Here is a 24,714-nt window from a genome sequence, read left to right as displayed (position 1 = left end):
TGCTGCAACATTCCCAGTTTCACAGTTTAAACGATAGCAGATCAAAACTGTTGAAAATGTAGCAGCTGTCTGCCCACCGACACGCAAGCACACCAGGCATCTGTGTGAAAGAGGGTTTGAGTCACGCAGGGTGAAGAGATATGTGATGTTATCCATGTTATCTCTATGCATTCTCTCCCTAGTGGCTGTTGAAGGGGGAGTGGGTTGCTCTGTGGTTGGGGGTTGGCTGCCGGTTTTTTTGCATTTCAAAAGGTGGTAATCCTAGCCCAGCGGTTCTCAAACTGTGGGTCCCCATGCCTTGCTCGGGTCTGGGGCTGAAGCCTGAGCCCCACCACCCGGGGCCAAAGCCCGTGGCTTCAGGCCTGGGTGGCGGGGCTCAGGTTACAGGCCCCCCGCCTGGGGCTGAAGCCCTTGGGCTTTGACTTTGTCCCCACCCCCTCCCCCCGCCTGGGGTGGTGAGGCTTTGGCTTGGGCCCCCCATCCGGGTGGCGGGGTTCAGGCAGGCTTAGGTTTCGGTCCCCTCTTCTCAGGGGTGAAAGTAAAATTGAGCTCTTATTGGTATGGGGCTGCTCTGCTCCCCACCTCCCCCGGAAGGGGCGGGGCCTTGGGCAGAAGGGGCGGGACTGGGTTCAGCGTCCATCTGCGCTGCCTGGCCCGCACCACCTGTGACTCCAGCGATGATTTAAAGGGCCCGGGGCTCTGGCTGCCGCGCTGCCATGGCAGCGCTTTAAGTAGGGTCCTTTGCTGCGGCAGTGCTTTAAGGACCCTGCTTAAAGCACTGCCATTGCAGGGCTTTAACGTTGCTGCCCCTTTTACACCTCCCCCTTGGCGGCTGTGCTGGTAGGGACCTGGCAGGGCAGCCGATGGGGGCGTTCAAAAAGGGCAGCGCTTTAAAGTCAGCGGTAGGGGCCAGTACTGGCGGCTACTTTGTAACCCAGTACGCCGTACCGGCCTGTACCGCCTTACTTTCACCCCTGCCTCTCCTGGGGTCATGTAGTAATTTTTCTTGTCAGAAGGGGGTCAAGATGCAAGGAAATTTGAGAACCCCTGCTCTAGCCTATGCTCACCTTCGCACTCCCAGTTCAGAGTAATCCTCAACTTTGTGATTCATGCCCCAGCTGTAAGACAAAATTCCCCTCTCGCAGATCCCCACTGTTGTAGGGAGAACCACTGGTGGAGGGGAGATGCTGGGGACATGTCCCCACCCAACCCCAACTTTTTTACTGTCCCGTTTGTAACAGCTGCAGGACCTCTCTCTCCTTGTATCCCAAACTGTAGATAGTAGCAACCTAAACCCACTGTGGATTTCAGCTCTGATATTCTGGTGTCCCTACATGTGCCCATCTGCATCAAGGAACTGTGAGCATGTATAGAGAGCAGAGCTGTGGCAGTTTCAAGTTACTTTGCATCAGTTTTGGCTCCACAAAGGATTCGCATGGTCTCTCTTCCATATTTCCCCCTCTCCCCGCAAACAATCTTGCAGTGAAACTGAACTGAAACCCTTGTAGTTTGCCTAGTTTGGAGCAGAAACCACGTGAAATGGCTAAATTCCATGTGGTTTCCACCCCAAACCATAACTCGGCCCCAAGATACCTCAAAAGGTTCTCAGCTGTGTTTGGGGATGGTAGCAAAGCCAGATATGTTCTATTTGGTCTTGGTACAAAATGTTCCCACCATCCTCGTAGAGGGGGAGCAGAATGCCAGAATCTATCCGGGCCCGCCCCAGGAGAGAATTTTTTTCCTTGCTAGTTAATATCCATGACATGTGCCATGTGCTTTTTCCTCTCGGCCTCTTCTCCCCCAGCACTGCTCCGAATACTGCAGGGCTGAAAACAAGAGGTCACTGAACATGATTCACGGGAAGGATGATAGTTATGAACACTGGATCATGACTGGGGAATGGAGTAATTGGAGTAATTCCACAACCCCAGTTTTCAGGATTGAGTTTACAGTAATGCCAAAATGCCATTAAAATTACTAATGAGTTGGCATTTTAAAAACTGCATCTGGCACCCCTTCTTTCTAAAGTATTTTATTTCTCTCTCAAGACGAGGAGGAAATGTTTCCTAGTGATCAGAGCAGGGGACTGGGAGTCAGGATGGCTGGATTTTATTCCTGGTTCTCTCAGATTTCTTGTGTGATTTTATGCAAATTACTTTTCCTCCCTCTGCCTCAGCTTCCACTTCTGTAAAATGCGGATAATAATAAAGAACAACCTAATGAGTTCTGCGAGACTGAACGTCAGTCAAGCGCTTTGAGATTCTCAGATTCTCAGCATTATTGTATTTACTGGTTCCCTGAAGCCCCAGGATTTCTGGATTAGTAAATCTGAAGAATCCCAACTGTCAGCATTCTGGGGTTGCAGCCTCACTGAATGAATCAAGCAAGGAGGGGCAGGCTGATTACAATGGAGAGAAATTATTTTTCTGAGCACTCAAAATATTTTGGTTAACAGGGACAGAATGGGGGGAGAATTATAGACAACGAAGGAGGAGACAATTTAACAAGGGTTTGTCAGACTAAACCGCTGGTAATCACAGACTCCAGAGAAAGTGTTTGTCAAACAAACAGAGGGACACCCAGCTGCCAAGGGTGAAGCAAACAGTGGAGCTGTAATGGCAACATGGTACCATTTGCAAATGTCACGTGATCAGCTCCCCCAGCCAGTCGCACCACATCCGTGCTTATATACTAAGGAATGGGTGACACAGCCACAACTAGCTGCCCAGGTGGCAACCTGTGCCTGCAAGGTCTTTTCAGCAAGTACAGAATCTCTACAACCAAACATATAAACAGCTCAGCCAGGAAAGGGGGTGTCTGTCCACTTGCGGGTGCAGTGGGAATTTCCCACAGCCAATGTGCTCTAAAACTAGGGAGGTGGCATGAATAATCTGATCTAGGCTTCATGCTTGAAATGCTCTGCTGGGACACCTCCACAATAAATAGCTTTTGCAACGTACCGCCTTTAACTATGGGTGTTACCTATTAATTAGCTGTAGTCCAGTAGTGCCCAAAGGCCCCAAATGAGATCAGGGCCCCACTGTATTAGAATTATACAAACAAAAGAGAGAGACAGTCCCTGCTCCAGTGAGTTTTCAATCTAAGTAAGCAGCAGATAAAGGACAGGTGAGGAACCAGATACTAACAGATGAAGTGATTTGCCCAAGGTCACATAGCAGGTGAGTGGCAGAGGCAGGACAAGAACTGACTCCCAGTTCAGTGCCTTGCCCACTGGATCATGCCTCTACCTTCCCCTTCCTTCCCAAAGAATGCGTTTTGAAGCGCTGCATTTTTGATCCACCTGGACCCAAATTTAGTAAATCCTACCTCCAGCTGATTAGAAAGAAGTGTTCAGAACACAAGGTGCATGTCAATGCCAGCATTCAAGGCGACATTCCTATATTAATCACTGTCCATCATGCTGCAGCAGCCACAGCTCATTACCTTGGCTTGTGTGTGACAGGTTTCCTTCAGCACAAGAGGTTAAATTTCACACGCTGCAGTAGAAAGAGGGGAGGGGAAGGAGTTTACAGTCTCCAGCTTGAGGTCAGTGACACCTTCTTTGGGGCTGGGGATTGTGTTTATGTTCTGGATGTAGGTGCAGGGGATTAAGGAAGCTGTTTTCCCTGTAAGAGAACAAAGGGATTGTGGGAGTTTTGAGAGCTGGCAGGCTCTGCAGTCCGAGAAGCTGCTGGTCTCTGTAAGGGGGGCTCCCCAGGTTTGTCACAGTGAATGGAGACTCTGCCTGAGTTTACACAAAAGGACTTTAACACATTTTATGTATGCAGCATGGGTCCCCCAAAGATCTGAGTTCTAAGGGAGATGGGGTGGTTTTCCTAGGGAGAATCCCATCCAGATCAAGGACGGGGTTCCCCAGATAAACAAATAGCCCAACACCAGAGCTCAATCACTCTTTTTAAATTAGGAAGTGCATGAGCTCCTATGACTTCCTAACACAGACAGGATACTCCAACTCTTTATGGCATAGAACACATCTTAATAGAGAGAGCACCTCATGGACAACTCCCCCCTAAAGCCTGTGATTGTGCAACATCCCTGTAGCAGCTACAGCAGTGACTTATGTGCCAGGTGGTACATCTGACTCGAGACCGTTAACAATATATCCAAACTTCCCTACGCGTTTTGCCTTGTTTTGACAGAGGGTTGCAATGAAGAGCCTGGGGGCTCATAGCAGCAGCTGAAAACAGAGAGTCCTTGTCAGCACCATCTGACCAGCCAGCCCTCCCCAGGCCACCAGCTAGTGCTCTGCTGACCACAGTATGGGAACTGCTGTCCTAATCAGCTGGGGACTGTGCAGTGCTTTATGTGGCTCTGTCTAGTTATTCAAAATATTATTATTTTGAGATGCTTGGAGGGCAGGGGGTATATAAGGGTTCTTTACAGGCATTTTATAAAACTGTAGGGAAGTAGCATTATTGCCACTTGTAGAGATGGAGAAGCTGAGGCACATAGAGGTGAACTGACTTGATGAGACAAGTAGTTTGTGGCAGAGTTGGGAATGGAACCCAGAAGTCCTGACTCCCACTAGGTAAATGTTGACTTTTTGATGGCAACCATCATACTTGTATCTTCATTGACAGGCCAACCTAGATTGTTTGTTGGTTAAGGAAGACTCTAAGACATTGCACAGTTGTTATCCAAGGGGAATAGCCAGCTTTGCCTCTGACGTGTTCCAATACCTAAGCCACATATCTGTACCAATACAGCATGAAACACAAGGCAGCCACATTTAGGACTCTGAGAGCCATTTGGGACTTTGAGTCTCCCAGTCCCAAAGGAAGTGACTCTTACTTTGGATGACCAAGTGTTAACTCCGAGACAACCTCAAAATTATACATTGCCTTTCCAAGCAAGAACAACTTTGGCAAGGTCCCTATCGGGGAAGTGACATCCACCCTCCCCCATTCTCTTCAGGGCTCAGAACAAAGCCTCTTGCTGCCCAACATATTCCTCCACTGGTTTCATCTTGGTCCAAACTCCTCTTGTGTTTTTTTAGCTCCTGCCAAGAGGATACACACAAAAAATACATGCACGTATGGGGCAAGGGGAGAAGAAGGGTATTAAAACTGTGTCTTGATTATCCACTAGCCATGGGAGGAAATGGTAGGGAGAGGAGATTATCTGAGTATCTCATGTTATCTTGAAGCCTGGATCAAATGGGCCACAGGAGACTGTACATTATCCAGACGATCCTCCTCTTCCCACAGCAAGAACCCAGCTGCTTTCATTCCCAGGTCCATGCTGGGTCACCCCACCAACAACAGCAGCATCTTATTGCTTTGAGTTCCGTCTCTCTCTCTGTTTAATTGATACCTCTAGATTCTATAATGCAGGAAGAGGACCACATCAGCACCCCCGCTTTGTGCTGACCCCCCACTCCTAGGAACACAGACCACTGTCTCTGCTGATCATTCCTGAGGCTGAAAATAAGATGGCTGAGTTTCCCCACAGACCAAGGACGAGTTAGGAGTATTAAGAAGCCAGCTCTCCCTGTGCTTCCCTCCCCTAGCCCTTTCTGCTACCACTAGCAAAAACAATTTTGTGGCATTGCAGTGATGCACCAGCAAAGCATGCAGTTCACAGGCATGGCTAACTCTTGGCCAGCCAGCTGGAGCAGCCATTTTCCAGATTCCTTTCTACCACACTCAATTTGGAGTCTGTCTCATCGTCTTGCAAGGCTTTAGGAATCTGTGATATGGGGGTGTGCAGCCCCCATCTCTGTGTGTCCTAATGATGCCCCTCCCCCTTGGCTTAGCCCTTGTGGCCCAAGATGCCAGATCCCCATTTAATCCCAGTGTCCTAGGATGCCACAACCTCAATATCCTGGGATACTACAGTCCCTCTCACTGCTGTGGCACCAAACTAATGGCTGTTCTCCAAGTCCTTGTCTACGCAGGGTTGGATGACATACTGATCAAACACAAGTGCCCTGCCTACGCTAGTGCGTCTGCCATTGCTACCAATGGAGGAACTGCACCACTGCTAAAAGCAATGGTGCAAAGAGTCCTGGTGCAGATACACCATAAGGCAGGAGGAACATACACAGCCTGTGGAGAAGCTGCACGTGGCAGTCAGCGTACAGACTGGCTCTTCTGTCTCCCAGAGGAGACACAGAAAACTCTCAAAGAACAAAAACAGTCTAATTAAGAATGTTTGTCAATGCTGAATCCAGAGAAATCTGAGCGGGGGGCGGGAATGGTGTTCTTTTGTTCCCTCCATGACAGGAACTTGATTTTTCTCCTCCTACACCAGCATGCCCCTCACTCTGGTGTAATTGGAGAGAGGGAAGACCACCCCACATTCTGTCACTCTCTCTATCTGAGGTATTTATAAAGGCACCCATCACATCTCTCCAGTGTATAGGCACCAAATTCTCTCTCTTCCAGAAGACTGGGGCCAGCTGAGGAAGGAAGAGAATCTAGCGCCAGTGCTGCTTGGGCAGCCTAAGACGTGGTCAACAGCTCCGCCTCTCCCCAATCCCTTATGACAGCTCCAGAGCCATCCTGGTCTCCACCCAAAGACCTTCCCTTCTCCCTCTCCAACACAGACTACACCTTCCTCCCTGATCCAAAGCCTAACCGGGCCTTCCTTCCCTACCCCAAAACTGATCCCTCAATCCCATCTCCAAAACACCACTCCCCTTCCTCATCCCACAATCTTCCCCCTCTCCCCTTAGGAAGCCCTTCACCCACCACAAGGTCCCCTATAGATTTTAATGACTAGTTTCCAGGCAGCAGGAAAGGGTTTACAACTCAGTGCCCCTCATCCACCATACCCCCACTTTTTTTAATGTAATGTTTCAGATGTCGATGCTGCAAGGACACCATCTGCCTCATGCCAGGGTCTGATATGGAAGGTGGTCCCACAGCTCATCTGGCCTGCTCTTTGCCCAGTGGCGGATAAGAAGGAAATCCATTCAGCAAGGTGTTGCTACCTAGCTTTTTATCATTTATATTACAGTAATGCCTCAGGGTCTGTTGAGGACAGGGCCGCACTGCAAAACCATAGAGCAACAGTCAGTGCCTGCTTCCATGAGGCCTTCTCATTTTACCAGGATGGGGCCCCCTTTTACCTAACCCACCCCTAAGAGCCCATCATTAATAACTTTGGGCTTCCCTCTCCTTCATGCTCACCCATCCCCCACAAATCAACCAAAAAGGGAACAAAACTCATGACCAAGTTACTTCAGATAAGAGTAATCTCACCTATCCCCAAATTCATCAGCTGGCCCACAATTCTCAGGGAGTACGCCCCTCTTGTCTTGTAAATCCATCCATAGGAATTCGTATTCAGGATACAGGGAGGTGATTGTTTTGCCCCTTTGGACAAATGCAAGAGGTGTCCAGCTCTAGTGCCTGGGTGAAAAGTCACTGAACAATTAAATACTAAGAAATCCTTAAAGAAAACTCTCCCCAACCAAGAGGCCAAAGAACAGAAGACTCAGACCAGCTCTTTACTACAGACCTATATTGGTATAACTATATTACTCGGGGGTGTGAAAAATCCACACCCCCTGAGTGACGTATTTATATTGACTTATCCCCGTGTGTAGATAACGCTATGTCAGTGGGAGAGCTTCTCCTGTCGACATAGCTACTGCCTCTTGAGGAGGTGGATTATCTATGCCAACAGGAGAAGCTCTCCTATTGGTTTAGTAGCATCTTCATTTAAATTGCACCACTGTAGCACTGTATGTGAAGACAAGCCCTCAGTGGCATACTATCAAACACTGACCACTGGCTCTTGGATGACCTGCAACAGTGAAGCAGGAAAGAATAAAATACCAGTGTCTGAAGACACACATATATCCTCTGACACAAGAAATTCTTACACCCTACGCCCTGGCCATAGAATATGCACAGAGGTTCTACTTCTCCTACATCAGAGAAGGAGCGTGAACCCTTTAGGATCATGCATTCTTTTCTCAACATAGAATGCCTTCCTATGATGCCACAGGGCAGCTCTTACTGCAGGATACCATCAAGCCTACTTGATGGATAAGTGCGTCCCCATCCAGGATGGCATCTCCAGAACCACTGGCCAAGCAGAGGCCTGAGAAAATAGGATCCCTCTCAGATATTATCTCACTCACATATGAGAAACTCTGAGGAACACTACGGGAAACCCCCACCTATCCGACTGATCCTTACGCTCTCTGAGGTACAAGGTGGGTGAGGCAGTATCTTTTGTTGTACCAACTTCTGTCAGTGAAAGAGACAAGCTTTCAGGCTTACACGGAGCTCTTCTTACTCTATCTGGCTAATGAAGGAGAGTCAAGAGCATCTGGTACTCCTAGGTACCTCCTAGAGTAATACAGAGACCCCAACAAGGGCCAAGGCCTCACAGTGTTAGGTGCTGTACCAACATACAATAAAAGTCTCTGCTCCAAGGAGCTTACAATTTAAATACTTATAGAGGATGTCAATAACTTCTTTGAGGAGGGACACCTGTCACATATTCAGTAGCCCCAATTACCAGTAGAAAAATAAACTATCAGTGTATGCAAACAATCTATGCAAAGTCCCATCCAGTTCTACTCTCTTATTTCTATGCCAGCTAACCCAAAACTTGCCCCCAATCCACTTAGTTAGCGGCTGCCACTATCTCAGACCCCCTTCCAGTCACGTTTCAGGCCAAGACTCTTAGAATCACATCACCTCCAATTTACACCAAACAGTGTCCACTTGTCACAGACCATCCTTGCAAAATTTGAAGCAAAAAGGAAAGGAGTGTTTTGAGGATTTTAAGCAGGGAGGGATGCAAATCCAGTCTCACTCTTAACTATGGAGAAGCTCTTGCCTATCTAATAGTTTGTAAAATGCTAGAGAACTTTGCAACAAAATTATTACACATTATTTGTATTAGCATAGCACCTAGGAGCCCCAGTCATGGACCAAGACCCCATTATGCCAGGCACTGTACCAGCACAGAACAAAATGACAGTACCTGCCCGAAAAAGCTTACAATGTAAGTCAATGCAATATTAAAATGGGAGGAAATGGCATTATGGCATTGCTCTGGGTAGTTAAACAGCTGCAGTGAACTCTTCCTATACATTATGATTTTTAAAGTGCTTTAGTGCCCAATAATGAAAAAGACAAGCTACACAAATATAAGATATGACAGAGGTGCAAAACACAGCTTACAACATTTCTGCAACAAATCCAATAATGAAACCGCAATAATTTCCCTCGCTCCCCACCTTCCGCCCAGGTGAAGTCTGTCTCTTTTTTCCTATAGCATCCAGAGCATAAGACTTCCACACATACTCCACCATCTTCCCTTCCCTGCTTCTCACTATCACTTATTTTTCGTAGGAGCCTCCAAAAACTATAGGGCTGATCCAAGAGTTTCAGTAGACTTGCCATGCTGTAGCCACAGTCCCTAGTCCCTTCTCTGACCGATACAGTCCTTGTCATGTTCCCTAGGATCCCCTCGCCCCTTCTGGTGCTATTACACCAACTTCTTCAGTAAAGCAATGGCAGCATTGACATGTAGCAGCCAACTGATTAGACTGACAGATAAACTTCTTGGGCCAAACCCAGACCATGTGCATGCGCGGACTTCAGCGGAGCTGCATTTGCTTATGCCATGTGTGAATTTGCCTCCTGGTGAGTCATTTCCCTGCCTACGTTTAATTTTAGAGATGGGTCAAAAACCATAACCAAAGGCTTGGATTCAAATCCCAAGATTCAAATTGACACCTCCTCACCCCCTCCACACACCTTTGAATCAAATCTGGAAGGGGCTTATCTTCATATCTGGATGGGGCCAAAATCTCCTAAGAATAACCATTCACCAGAATTACCCTCTGCTTTCAATTCCAGGGAATATAGGCAATCCCCTGTCACCTACTGTACAATGGAACCAGCCTTTGCATGTCAGGATTGGTCTCTTGTCCCCAGGCCAAGCATGGCTGGGAGCACTTTTGGAGGTAGCATGTTTAGTCCTGGGAGGAAACACCTTGCGTTGTTCTTTACTGACTCCCTCAGAGTATTCAGCACTGTTAACAGGAGAACAAGGAACGAGCCACTACGAGTCCCTCTTAGCTCTGGCGACAGTAATTATGGCATGAGGCCCTAACGTGGTGAGTTCAGATAAAAAAAAATTTGGCAGGGAGAAAACCCAACTGGTTCTGATCACAAGCCCCTCAGCCCTCAGAAAGAAAGCACACATACTCCTTGAGTATAACATCTTAATTGTGATCCACCTCTAATCTAGTTCTCCCCCCTCCACAATCTTTTTCATCAATGAGCCTGAGTCAAGTTTTGCTGGTAAACTGAGAGGGAGAGGGGTGTCTGTGTGTGTGCACACACACACACCTGTGTTGGGAGAGAGGTAAGTTATTTTCTTGATGAATAAGGGGGACCCAATTTTCCAAACATCTCCATATATGACCTCTCCTTACATCCCACCCCAGCAACCGAGTCAACATTTCCACTTTGTTTTGGTCCAGCGAGGTTGGTGTTTCAGCAATCTGTTTGGTACACTGAATGCAACCTGGGTTTGGAAAGTGGAAAAGTAGAAGGGCATAAAGGATGGTGCTAAGGTAAGTAAGAATGGCCATACTGGGTCAAACCAATGGCCCATCTACCCCACTGTCCGGTCTCTGACAATGGCCGTTGCCAGATGCTTCAGAGGGCATGAACAGAACAGGGCAATCATCAAGTGATCCATGCTGTCATCCAGTCCCACTTTCTGGTAGTCAGAGGATTAGGTGCAACCAGATCATGGGTTGCATCCCTGACCCTCCTCGCTAATAGCCATTGATGGGCCTATCCTCTATGCACATGTATCTACTTCTTTTTTGATCCCAGTTATATTTTTGGCCTTCACAACATCCCCTGACAACAAGTCCATCGGCTGACTGCATTGGGTGAAGAAGTACTTCCTTATGCTTGTTTTAAACCTAGTGCCTATTAATTTCATTGTGTGACCCCCGATTCTTGTGTTACGTGAAGAGGTAAAGAACACTTCCGTATTCACTTTCTCCACACCATTCATGATTTTATAGATGTCCATCATATCCCCCCTTAGTCGTCTCTTTTCCAAGCTGATCAGTTGCAGTCTTTTTAAATCTCTCCTCATATGGAACTTGTTCCATACCCCTCATCATTTTTGTTGCCCTTCTCTATACTTTTTCCAATTCTAATATATCTTTTTTGCAATAGAGCAACCAGAACTGCATGCAGTATTCAAAGTGTAGGCTTATCATGGATTTATATGGCAGCTTTATAATATTTTCTGTCTTATTATCTGTCCCTTTCCTAATGGTTCCTAGCAGTCTGTTCACTTTTTTGACTGCCACTCCACACTGAGCAGATGTTTTCAGGGAACTATCCACAATGACTCAAAGATCTCTTTCTTGAGCAGTAACAGCTAATTTAGACTCCATCATTTTATATGCAATTGGGATTATGTTTTCCAATGTGCATTACTTCACATTTATCAATACTGAATTTCATCTGCCATTTTGTTGCCCATTCACCCAGTTTTGTGAGGTCCCTTCATAACTCTATCCCTCAGAGCGCTCAGAATGATGAGTTACCCTTTATCACTCCATTCCTCCCATGATGCACCTCAAACCACCATCTTCCTGACCCCTCCCTCACTTCCCTGCAACACCAAATACTCCTGTACTGACTATATGGATACATGCAAGTGATGCTGCCCTCTATTGGCTGAGTCCACAGCACAGCTAAGGGGCCCACGACTAGCAGCAGCTATAGCCGTTTGCCTTTAGCTCATGTAGTAAAGGCTTGTGGTTTTGGATCAGGAGCCTAGTCCCAGCCCCCCCACCCCAAGACAGAATGGGTGTGATATTTATATAATAACTGTGCCTTGTCCGGAGTACACTAATTAGTCACATTAGTTCCCTTACTCTCTGGCAACTACTCTCCAGCTTGCAAGTCACCATACCTCAGCTAATTCTCTCCTGTTAGCTTGTTCCCTTATATAGAACTGGTTCTTTCCCTTCCCCTAGGCTGGCCTTGCACTTTTCCTTTCACCTGCCCTTTCCCCAGGATCACAGTGGAGCTCCCTTCAACTTTCTTCAGGCTGATAGGCGCTTCGACACTGCAGTGGTAGGTACCATAGACAACTCTACGGATGCGTCTACATAGCAATTGGGCGGGGCGGGTGCAGCTCGTGTAGACGTACCCAAGCTAGCTTCGATCAAGCTAGCTCGCTAAAAATAGCAGTGTACCTATGGCGGCATGGGCTAGCTGCCCAAGTAGAATCCTGTCTGGCTCCAAAGGCACATACGCGATAATTAGCCCATCCCACCACGGCTACACTGCCATTTTTAGCGAGCTAGCTCAATCCAAACTAGTGAGGTATGCCTGCATCTGCTGAATTTAGCCTCACAACACCCCTTTTTCTTCTCTACCTCTCTAGTTAAAATAAAACCCAAGTGTTCAGCTGTGACATCCTCCTCAGAAAGATAGTGTGGGCCAATGGATAGAGCACTGGGCTGGGAGTCGGGAGATGTGGGTTCTACTCTGCGCTTTGGCACTGACCTGCTGGGTAACTTTGGGGCAGTCACTTTGCTTGGTTTTCCCTCCCATCCTTTGCCTGTCTTCTCCATTTAGAATGCAAGCTCTTTGAAGCCGGGATTCTCTCTCACTATGTGTATGTACAGCACCTAGAACAATGGGGCCCAGAACTTAGATACGTAGATTCATAGATATTAAGGTCTGAAGGGACCATTATGATCATCTAGTTTGACCTCCTGCACAATGCAGGACACAGAGTCTCACCCACCCACTCCTGCGAAAAACCTCTCACATATGTCTGAGCTATTGAAGTCCTCAAATCGTGGTTTAAAGACTTCAAGGAGCAGAGAATCCTCCAGCAAGTGACCCGTGCCCCATGCTACAGAGGAAGACGAAAAACCTCCAGGGCCTCTTCCAATCTGCCCTGGAGGAAGATTCCTTCCTGACCCCAAATATGGCGATCAGCTGAACCCTGAGCATATGGGCAAGATTCACCAGCCAGATACCCAGGAAAGAATTCTCTGTAGTAACTCAGATCCCACCCCATCTAACATCCCATCACAGGCCATTGGGCCTATTTACCATGAATAGTTAAAGATCAATTAATTGCCAAAATCATGTTATCCTATCATACCATCTCCTCCATAAATTTATCGAGTTGAATCTTAAAGCCAGATAGGTCTTTTGCAGCCACTGCTTCCCTTGGAAGGTTATTCCAAAACGTCACTCCTCTGATGGTTAGAAACCTTCATCTAATTTCAAGTCTAAACTTCCTGGTAGCCAGTTTATATCCATTTGTTCTTGTGTCCACATTGGTACTGAGCTTAAATAATTCCTCTCCCTCTCCAGTATTTATCCCTCTGATATATTTATAGAGAGCAATCATGTCTCCCCTCCACCTTCTTTTAGTTAGGCTAAACAAGCCAAGCTCCTTGAGTCTGCTTTTATAAGGCACGTTTTCCATTCCTCCGATCATCCTAGTAGCCCTTCTCTGTACCTGTTCCAGTTTGAATTCATCCTTCTTAAACATGGGAGACCAGAACTGCACACAGTATTCCAGGTGAGGTCTCACCAGTGCCTTGTATAACAGTACTAAAACCCCCCTTATCTCTACTGGAAATACCTCGCCTGATGCATCCCAAGACCGCATTAGCTTTTTTCATGGCCATATCACATTGGCGGCTCATAGTCATCCTATGATCAACCAATACTCCAAGGTCCTTCTCCTCCTCTGTTACTTCTAATTAATGCGTTCCCAACTTATAACTAAAATTCTTGTTATTAATTCCTAAATGCATAACCCTACACTTCTCACTATTAAATTTCATTCTATTACTATTACTCCAGTTTACAAGGTCATCCAAATCTTCCTGTATGATATCCCTGTCCTTCTCTAAATTGGCAATACCTCCCAGCTTTGTATCATCTGCAAACTTTATTAGCACACTCCCACTTTTTGTGCCGAGGTCAGTAATAAAATGATTAAATAAGATTGGTCCCAAAACTGATCCCTGAGGAACTCCACTGGTAACCTCCCTCCAACCTGACAGTTTACCTTTCAGTAGGACCCGCTGTAGTCTCCCTGTTAACCATTTCCTTATGCACCTTTCAATTTTCATATTGATCCCCATCTTTTCCAGTTTAACTTGGCTGATTCCTCTAGGTGCTACAGTAATACAAATAATAATTTAGGATTTAGAGTAAAGGGGGAGCAAGAGGCTCTTCACAGGCTCTCACCTAGAGAGTCACATTAACAAACCTCCTCTTAGCTTAACCCTTTTACTATCAAACCGGGTTACGCTCACATTTTTTTGGTCTGGTAAAATGTGTGTGTGCTTGTTTGGTTAGTATTTTTTTAAACAGTGGCTCTTTGAAATATCTCGGGGGATTGGGATATCGAAAGCAGTCCCAGCAGAAATGGATTGGTGGGCAGAGTGCAGGTGAGGTGGCCAAAAGTGCATAATAAATATGACTTACCGCTTAGTTCTGCGATCTCAAACATGGTATGTGTATAAATGCCATTCTGTTTACCCTCCAGCCATCCCCCACCCCTCCAGCAAGCAGCATTGCCTTCCTTAAATGCACATCAACTGCCAATTTAAGTGAGGCCAGCACGTTTTCATTACTACTCTCTGTTGTATACTTAAGGCTTGTACCTGCTCCTAATGAAATAACTGTGAGTTTTGACATTGATTTAAGTGGAAGCCAGAGCCAACACAATCTGTAGTATGTTGTGTAAATACTGTCTATAGAGGACTTCTGGCCTCTGTTTGGCATGCACATGAGTAGTCCCCAGTACTACAAGATAAGGTAGAGAGGAAAAAGGGATGTTGTGAGGCTAAATTCATTAGTTAGTAAAGCACAGTGTGATTCTTAGATGGAGAGATCCTTAGAAATGCAAGACATCATAGCTCAATGTTTGTGAGGAACTTAGTTATTAGGGTGGTGTGGGCCACATATGTACACACAGATGGCCAAGATTGCTTTCTTTCATCTGTGCTTGTTGTTGAGAAGGGTGCAACTGTTCTTCTCAGAGATCGTCGTCTTCACCACAGAAATCCAGGCCTTTGACCTCTCAGGTTTAGACTAATACAACACTCTCTCCTTGGAACTACACCATGGGATCATGCAGATTGGTACACCCTACGTAGTAAGCCAGGCCTCACACAGAGATCACATCACATTGATGCTTCGTAGTCCGTTTCCAAGTAGTTTCCAGGTAGGGCTTAAGGTGGTGGTTTGGAGCTAGACAGTTTGAACCTTAACAGGGTGGAAACACAGCTAAGTGAGAAACCACCCTGCTCCCTGGGTGACACCACCACACAGGATCAGTGAGGGCACTCAAGAAAACAAGGCCCTGATTTTAGAAGGAAGGGGAGTTATTTGGATTTTGAAAAGCACCTTAGTGACTTAGGAGCATATGGCCCACTGACTTTCAACAGGCCTTACATTAAATCACTTTGTTGCTTCAGAAAATCCCACCCAGAGCGATTTCCAAGAGAATGCTTCAGCTTTGGAACTCAGTCCCACCCTCTTGGCCTGACACAGCTCAGGCTTGTTGACCTAACAGCTTTCCTTAAACTCCTGTGCCAGTTGTCTGGGGCCCAAAGGAAGTGCTTGCTGGTGATGGCAGGCTCAGATAGCAGCTGGCCAAAATGCGCCTATACCACCCACAGCCATGCAGCCATGCCAAGCACTGATTGAGTGCCATCCTCCCACCCCAGAGCTGAGGGGCTTTGATTGGAAGGGGTGGAGTGAAGAGAACCCTCTATGCATTATCTATAGTTTGGCGCTCTCCAGGATGAAAGGCCCCAGATGAACGTAAAAATATTAGTCATCATTCAAAATGCTCCTGGCTTCCAAATAACTGTCCACTTGTGTGCGAGAGAAAACCCTTGCTACATGGAGTATTGCCAGTGTGCTCTCTGGGGAGAAGGCCTCTACATGGACTTAAGCTAGGCTTTGGATTTTAAACATGAACAGCTCAGACTGTTCTCAGACATTTTCGCTGGCAACTGGGCTCCTAGTGGATGGGATGGTCTCTCTCTTGCCTCCTCTTTCAAAGTCTGACATCAAAGGGCTTCTTTGAAGATAAGGTCAAATTTTCAATTGCGGGCGGGGTGGGGCGTGTCTTCATAAAACTAGAAGTGGGGAGAGGAGGGAAAAGGTGGGAGTCACTTTGCTTGTGGAGATGCACGCTGCCTGGACCATAAAAGATTACAGTGGTCTCTCTGTACCACCACTGGCTGGAGCCATAAATCTGTTGCAGACACTAGACTCCCTGACGGTCACACTCAGCTAACAGGTCTTCTATAGCAGGTCGCCAGCCTGTTCTCCAAATCTCAAAGCACTGCACAGAGCCCCCACAAAGCATCCCATCCACCCAGGACAAGCCTTTCACCACATTGCCATGCTTGAAGAGGCACGCTACATTTCCATCCTAAACCAATCGCGGTTCCTATCTGTGGCCTCCAGAATCACAAAAGCACCTCACAATCTTTACTGAATTTATCCTTACCATGCCCCTGTGAGGTAGGCAAGTGCATTCTTACAGATGGGGAACCGAGGCACCGAGAGGCTAACTGACTTGCCCAAGGTCACACCGGACGTCTGGTAGAACAGAGGATTAATCCTGGGTCTCCCCCGGGCCACCCTTCATCTCAGCACTCCTCAGTGCAGGGCAGGTGGGCAGTGCCTACGTTGTTTTGAATCAGCTTTAGACCCTGTCTACATTAAGGAAATAAGCATCAAGGTAGCTACATCAGTGTGGACCTGCAATTAGACACACTGCAGCAACAAAAAGCAGGGGCTATGCTGGTGCAGTTTATTTTAGTGTCTCACTGGATTAAGCTGTACCAGGGTAAGCCCCGCTTTGGGCCAGTGCAATGCATCTAGGTCAGGGGGTCATACCAGTGTGACCACATTGCTGGAGTTACACCTGCGTAAATTTCCTTAATGTATATGGGGCCTTGATTACCATTATGCAATGGCTCAGAGGGCTCTATCTCACCTGCTAGTTTGGCCTGCCAGCTTTCAGATGGCACCAACCCTCCATTGCGGAAAGCCTCTAATTTCAGGCAATTTGAAGTGGTTTGGAGAAATAAAAATAACCTAAAGGCTTCTGGTCTGATGTTAGAAAGTTAATGCTAGAGTTCTTAAAGGGATAGCCGTCTCACTCCCCCACATTTGTGTCATTAGAGTGACTGGGGACTGCCCTGACATGCAGACCCGTGCCTAAAATCAGTTTAGAATCCTTGGCATTGAATCTAATAAATATATTTCAGCACCCGGCAAAAGGATCCACACGCACCAAGACCCTGACCCTGCGGATCCCTTTGCTGGATGGGACCTTTGGTTGCCAAAATGGAATTCCCACCAGTGAGCTTTAGGTGACAGACTTACTGGCTGTTATAGGCAAATAGCTGAACTTCTGGAGGGAACACAGACCAAGTGGGAGGAAAGTGATTTACTTTCAATCCCTGACTGAACTTTTACAACAGTCTGTGTATACCCACAGCAGCCCATATTGCCTCGACTCCACAGAAGTCAGGCACTAGGAGGATACAGCAAGGTTTGGATTAAGCCCAAGAAGCCTGTGGTCACTACACAACGACCAGGCACAGTCACAATCCTCACATCTGAGAGGAGCTCAGGGACTGATCTGACTCCCTGAAACAAGATCCCTTAGTTCCCGCTGTGGGCAAGCAGTTCTGCAACACCTCTTACTCATGACTGTTATAGTCTATTATGGTAGCACCTGGGAGCTCCAGACATAAGACAGGACCCCACTGTGTTAGGTGTGGTACAAACGCAGGACAGACAGTTCTTCCCCCAAAGAGCTTACAGACGTGACTGCCAAGGACAACTAAGCCTTTAAACTGCGTATGGGATGCCACCTCTTTTATGGGAAAAACAACAATTTGCACTGTCAATAATGTGAATAAAAATAAAATTAAGAAGTCAGCTAAAAGTGATCCAATCCTCCAAAACGCCATCTGACGCTCACTTTATTTTGAGGGGTGGTGTTTAAAAATAAACATGGCTACATTTGTCGTCGTTAAAACTTGTTTTTACATTTTTGTCCTTCTTTGCTTCCTGGTTCCAGCTGAGTTAGTATCTAAGACCCTCTGAGCAGGGATGTGTCATTTCTTAGTTATCTGTAGAGCTCTGCATGCCCACGGCATGTATAAAAGTAGGCAAGTACTGAAAAGCCTTTAAAACACAAATATTCAACTTTGGGCTTGTCTACATGGCGAGTTTCACACCCTGGCTTGCCACACAATATCACAGCACCCCAGATTCCCACACAGTAACTCGCTGCATGGATCCTGCTATATACATAGCTCAGTGAAAGTCCCCAAGCCCATCGTTACAGATCCAGAAGGCCTGAATAGCCACCGAAATTTCAGAATGTTTATCCAAACCTTACATGAGCCTACTGAAGTCAACAGCGATCTAGCCATCAACTTCACTGGGACCTGGGATTGGGTCATTTTACATCCATCTGCCAAAACCCCACAGTGAATGCAGAATGAAGGTTGCCTACCACCACTTCATTTGCTTCCGGAACACGGTGGGCAACTAACTGTCAATCTCTGAGGACTAGGAAATGCAAGGGTAAGTTAATGTCTTCCACACCGCACTCCCACCCACGTGTGGAGGTGGCAATAGGCACTGTGAGTACAGAAGAGCTCTGTGTGCTCAACACAGCTCCACCTCACCATTCCTAATCAAACAGTTGCTCAATGTCAAGGAGCACTAATGTAGGGGGTACTTGCAGGTGATCAGCATGGCTCTGACCATCATCTCCCCGCCTAGGGATGCTGAGAAGCAAAGAGACTAGGAGAATGCTTCACCCCATCCTAATGAGCCTTGGCACCAGGGCCATCCCTAGGGGTGCGGGGCCCAAGGCAGAAGTGACGGATTCGTTTCTTCCGGGACCGACCACACCGGTCCACGGGGGCCCCCAAAGCGCGGGGCCTGGAGCGGTCGCCCCGATTCGCCCTCCCCAAGGGACAGCTCTGCTTGGCACCTTCCCAGTGTCCACCAGAACTCCACACCCGCACTGCCAGTCACAGGCTGCTAGGCACCCTCACTGACCTCTGTGCTGCACTGTTGCTCTGGTGAATACTAGCACCGCGTTTGCTGCCTCATTGTGGCCACAAGACTCCACCAGGGTAACTGAAGAGAACGTCCCAACCAGACTCCTTAGGACAGAAACAAACAGGTGTTAAAACACCTGCAACCTCTTTGAGGGTTTGTTCTGACTAAGAAAAACAGTTGCCTTTAAGTCGGGCTTCATTAAAACTAAACTTGGCAGAAGCTGAATTTTACTTCTTTACAATTTTGACAGATGACATTGATGTTTATTTTTATGCATTTTTTTTTCTATTTTTATCTGTTTAAAAGTTCACAGTTGAGGGAATTTGGGCTGGGGGAAGAGTCGGATAATTATTTAACAATAGTGGACGTTGAGGTTCATAAAGTTAAAGCTTTAACTCGTTAAAACACCCCATGTCAAAATACAAAGTCAATATCCTTTAAATCAAATTTGAACCAGTTCTCAAGCCACATTTTGTTACTTTGCTTATCCGTAAATTTTGATCGTCGTTGTCGGAAATGTGTTTTCAGCAGTTTTGGTGTGCATGGGAAAATCGACATTTACAGATAAAAAATCTGATCTTTCCGAGCCTATTTATAACCACGCCAAACTGCTGCATCTTCAGAACGGCGATTCCACAAGCAATGGGCTGACTCAGCACTATAATCATCAAAGCACAATGGCTGGTTACTGCAACACGCACATGCAACAGGATTTCCAGCTAACGTTTTTGAAGGAGCTTTAAATCTGAACAGGCTCCACCCAGGATGGGGATCACCTGAGCCAAAAGATTGGCAATCCCCTGACCATAACGCTATAACTATAAGCTAGCAAATTTATAAGCCAGCAAAATCAGGCATTTAACATGATGGATCTGAACAAATGACCTCAACAAGCTCTATCTCGCAAACCTCCCCTAGAACATGTCTAAGGTGGTATTTTCAAAACCACTCAGAGTTGGCCTCTCTCTTCTTTCACTCAAGTCAAAATTCCCACTGACTCTCATGGCAGCAGAGCAAGGCCAACCATGAACCCACATGGTCTGCAGTAGTGCCAATGTCTTGGGGCTATCTGTTACACCAGCCTAAATCCAGAGACATTCCTCGGCCTTCAGCTGCTCAGTTATGCATTACAATCTGGCCATCAGTGTGCAGTGACGGGAGGGTGGCTTTAAACATATGGTTTAGCTGCTTTGCCTTTTTCCTTTGGCCCCCAAGGTTAAACTAAATGCTTTGTTATTAGTCACCTTGAAGTCACCCTCGAGGTTCATGTGCCTTGACTATGGTTGTAGTCAGGAAACTAGCTCAGCCTTTTCAACACAACTACTCCTCCTAGGGGTGAGATTCTGCGCTACGCCTCTTAGCAGTGCAGCGCAGCACTCACTGCCCTGGAGGACAGGAGGCTAAGGTGGCTTCCTCCCAGTCCTCTGCCATCCCATGGCCCCCACTGTAACCTGGGCACACCTGCAGGCCTGTCTAAGTTACAGCACCCTATTCTTGCTGCCTATAGCCGTCCCCAAACATGCCCCGGGTACACATGCCCCTCAAGGCTTGCCAGGGGGCCGCAGAGAGCACTCTGCGGCTGTCTTCCTCAGATCCTGTGACAAGGGAATCCTTTTAGATCCCCTTTATGCTGCTTCAGCTCTTTTACCCACCATATAGGGGGCAGAACTGGGGTGAGGATATCACCATATGCATCCAACGTCTAGCCTCGTTTTACCAAGAGAAACAAGGGTTTATATTTGTTGGCCCTGAAGTGTCAATATTATTAATCAAATTTGCAATTCTATAGTGCTTTCCATTCGTGAGTTAGGTCAGTAATAGACCAATTTTAATAATGGGGAAATTGAGGCGAAGAGGGAGGAAGGATCTTACCTCAAAATCACACCCGAAGTCTCGGTCAGCCAGGAATAGAACCCAAGTCTCCTGACTCCCAGCCCTGTGCTTTAACCTGAAGACTATCCTTCAGCCCCTAGTTTTACTCCTCCCTAAGACAGCCACAACAGTGTGAGCAGGAATCTCTTCTGTGAGCACGTAATCCAACTGTCAGCCTTCCTCACCCTTCAGGGTGTGAGATGCAGGAAGAACCCAGGTGGCACTGGCAATTAGAAAAGTAATCTGTTGACTTGGAAACCACGCACATTTGATCCAGTATCACTGAGAAAAACAAGGAGCTCCACAAAGTGAGTTTTCTGACTGCTGTCAGACTGATCTCACTCCCTCGTAGGCTGGGAAAGAGCTTTACTTCTTTGCACCAGTCTCTGCAGTGGGCTCAGAGGATTCCATGGGTTTACAACCTTAGCTGCAGCTTTCCTTGTTTTGGGGGACTTAAGTTAGATCCTTAAGGTTGAATTTTGCCACACTCAGTAACATAGGTGAATGGGAGTTGCACCCCTGGATCTGAGCTCCATGGTTAATATAGTGAAGCTTGGAGGGTTTTGAATGGGGGTGGGGGGGGAGTGCAAGGAATTTCAGGAGGGAAGGGGAGTTTGGCCAAAGAACAGCTGAATAATTGCCCAACAACCCCCAGGAAAGGAAACGCTGAGAAGGTCTGACACCCCAGGGGCTAGAAAGACTCTGTGAATACTTAAGTGTCCCATTTAGTGAGGTGAAACCAAACAGCCCATGTGCTGTTTTGTGTCAGGTGGATGACCCGGCGCAACACAGTAACAAACAGATGAGGAAAAGCGGTGCTTTCCAATCCCTAAGGAAGTAGAGAGGGACCATGAGAATGTACATCCTAGAATGGAGCAGCCACAGCCACCTGTAATGTATCCTCTTTACCCCTCGTGCAGAAGAGAGGGCAGTGTGTGGATGCTGCCACCTTTACAGTTTTCACTGAGATCTTTCTCAAAAGGTGAGTTATTTTTGAGAGGGTGAAATGAACTTGGTCCTCAATTTTGTACATTAGCATTTTGTGCTTCGCTCATGGGAACATGCCCTATTTTTCCTAAGTAGAACTCCTTCAGCAAGGAGGTTAGCACTAGGTCTGATTTCAGCCCTAACAGAAAACACCCATTGAGAGTTTAGCCTGCTTTAGACCTTTTGATTGTGAGGGAAGCAAAACTCCATTGATTTCTCGCCACACATAAATCCACCCATTCTATGGGAAAATCATAATTCTCCCTAAATTATATTTTCCCCAAGAGACTCCAGGGTGCTTCCTATTAGGAAGGGGAGCTATTTACATTCAGTTATTTAGGTCCTTTAAAAAACAAAACACCCGTCATTTGCAACCCTCACAGTGTTTCTCCTGAAACCTTTCCCAGAGCCATAAACCTCAATATCTAACCCACCATAAAGGTGTTTTGTGTGTGTGTGCACGTGCGCATTTGCAAAGCCAACAATTTTCTCTCTTCCAAATCCAGGCAGCCTGAGAAAGCGCACTCCCAAAAGGATAGGAAAACCAAAATAAAACCCTACTTGCAAACAAAAAAACCCACCACCAACACAAAAACCCCTCAGACTCTTAATAATTTTCCATGATGAAGTTTTTTAAACCATGGGAAATGGAGGTTGACAGTTAGGCTGCAGACGGATATATCAAAACAACATCGCACAGTGCTGCTTGGTAGCTGTGCAGAAATTAAGAGAATTGGTCACCAAGTACATCAGACAATTTAAGACATGCAAGAAATTGTATGTGAACACAGACACACACACAGTCTGTATATATAGAAGCACACTCTCCTGTTCACATAAAACAGAGTATGTGTAGAAGCAATAGAGTTTCGTTAAAAAAAAAACAAAACACCAACTGGACTAGATCCTGAAATACCTCTTCCACAACTTCACTGAAATATACTTGGGAAACTGTGGCCCCTCTACAGGCAAAAATTGTAGTCAAAAATAAAATGTTTGTGTTAAATCAGTTTTGCCCTTTGGGGGGCTATCAAGAAAGGTGCTTGCTTAGTCTATTATTATTATGTTATATTATTAGCAAGTTCTTCAAAATTCTTAATTAAAAAAGTAATTTGAATGCTGGTATAAATCCTGAGCCCTTCCCTCCCCTAAATAATCAGTACATTTTCTATTTAAAGGCGATGTTACAAGGACCTGCCAAAGTTACAGTCCAAATACCAAGATACATACACATAACAGCCTCTCAAGTCCCACATCATCACAGCAGAAGACGATTCCCCCCAACTCTCCTTTAACACCCCCTCCATCTATTTCACCGATCACCTTAGCATAAGGACTAAAATATACAATTGCACAAGAAAATGCAGGCAGCGAACAAACATTTTACTCACAGAAAACCCACCCACGCTTCTCTGTGCAACAGGAACCCCTCCACATAATCACAAGCCAAGATGCCTTTGCATTAGTTGTCTTTTCTGCAAACTCCCATCATTTTAAAAAACAAATCCACTATTTTTTTTATGAAAGATGGGGTGAGGGGGAGGTAAAGAAATCTATTTCTTAAATCGTCGTTATCCATCTCCTGTCTCTTGTTGCCTGGGGAAGGGAGCCGAGTTGATCTTTGGGGAAGTTTTGGGCACTGGAGCTGCAGTACCCACAGAGTGCGTGCAGGGCCCTCCATTAATGCCGAGAAACAGACAGAGTGAAATAAACAAGCCCCCAAATTCCACCTGCCCGGTCAAAAACAAAACTCACCATGGAAGGGGGGCGAGGGAATCGCTGGGGAAACTGTTCTTCTCTTGCTATTTTTATTGCATTAAAAAACACAAACCACAGAGATTTCCCCTAAAAGCATCCAGCAAACAACCCTCCCAAACTCCAAAAGATTTGCGGCTCCTACACGTAGAAGCTTAAGGGGGGGGGGGGACCACAACCCACCAGAACGTCTCTCTCTCTCTCGCTCCAAAGCAAACTTTTTTTAACCTCCCCACCCCACCCCCAGCTGTTTCACTCACCGGAGATCTCTGATGGAGCAGGAAGGAGAAACACAAAGATACACAAAATGAGAAGAAGCAACAAAGAGGCTAATGTCCAGGGGCTGGGAAGTTCCAGGCCGGATCTGGAACTCAGCAAAAGAGTCTGGGGTTTTTGATTTTTGGACTTACTTTCTTTTCGTGGTGGTTGATTTTAGGGATAATTTTAGGGGCGGAGAGATTCTGCAGGGCTCAGGGGAGGAGGAGAAGGAGGAGGAGAAGGAAGTTGTTGCAAGAGGAAGAAAGGGACATTGGAATCAGGGCAGCCACATGGAAGAAGGTTTTTTGGATGACTGAACTCTCAAACAATTCCCTTCTTTTGCTACCAGTCCTGCGGCTCTTCTGGAGCCTCCCATTCCCCCCTCCCCCTTAGTAGGAGGAGGGAAAGGAGGAGGAGCAAGACGTGAGAGGGGGGGAAATAACTCCGCAAAGGAAGGGAGCAAACAATAGTCTCCCCAAATACTAATAATGGTCATCAGATGGATTCTCTCTGTCCCATCTCCCAGCACTTGGGGTGAGTTTAAAGAATCACACGCACAGAGCAGCAGCCCTGGTGCTCTCTTCCCCGCCCCGCCCCTCCTCCTCTGTCCCCAGAGAAGCGGAAGCTGGGAAAGTTGAGCTGAAAAGTTTGGCAAAAGAAGGAGGGTCCCTCCACCACCCCTTGTCTTGTGGATTTGGTATGTGGCGGTCCTTAGTGACCCCCT

At 46.7% G+C, this 24,714-nt stretch overlaps 1 protein-coding gene across 3 annotated transcripts in view; it reads right to left on the bottom strand.

Moving 5' to 3' along the window:
* BOC (BOC cell adhesion associated, oncogene regulated) overlaps window positions 1–24,330 on the bottom strand; it is an 81,564-nt gene extending 57,234 nt beyond the window's left edge. Inside the window, exon 1 of one of the 3 annotated variants that reach the window (XM_084652191.1) lies at window positions 23,993–24,330. The gene's annotated coding sequence lies outside the window, so the exon portion shown is untranslated. Of the gene's footprint in view, window positions 1–19,115; window positions 19,203–23,992 lie in introns of those variants that run through there. The other 2 variants (XM_084652192.1, XM_084652194.1) reach the window with 2 other exon arrangements.
* Between the last annotated feature and the right edge of the window lie 384 nt (window positions 24,331–24,714).

This window comes from Lepidochelys olivacea (assembly GCF_965140295.1).
Source record: "Lepidochelys olivacea isolate rLepOli2 genome assembly, chromosome: 1".
Taxonomy (NCBI): domain Eukaryota; kingdom Metazoa; phylum Chordata; order Testudines; family Cheloniidae; genus Lepidochelys; species Lepidochelys olivacea.
This window is presented reverse-complemented; position numbering and strand designations above follow the sequence as displayed.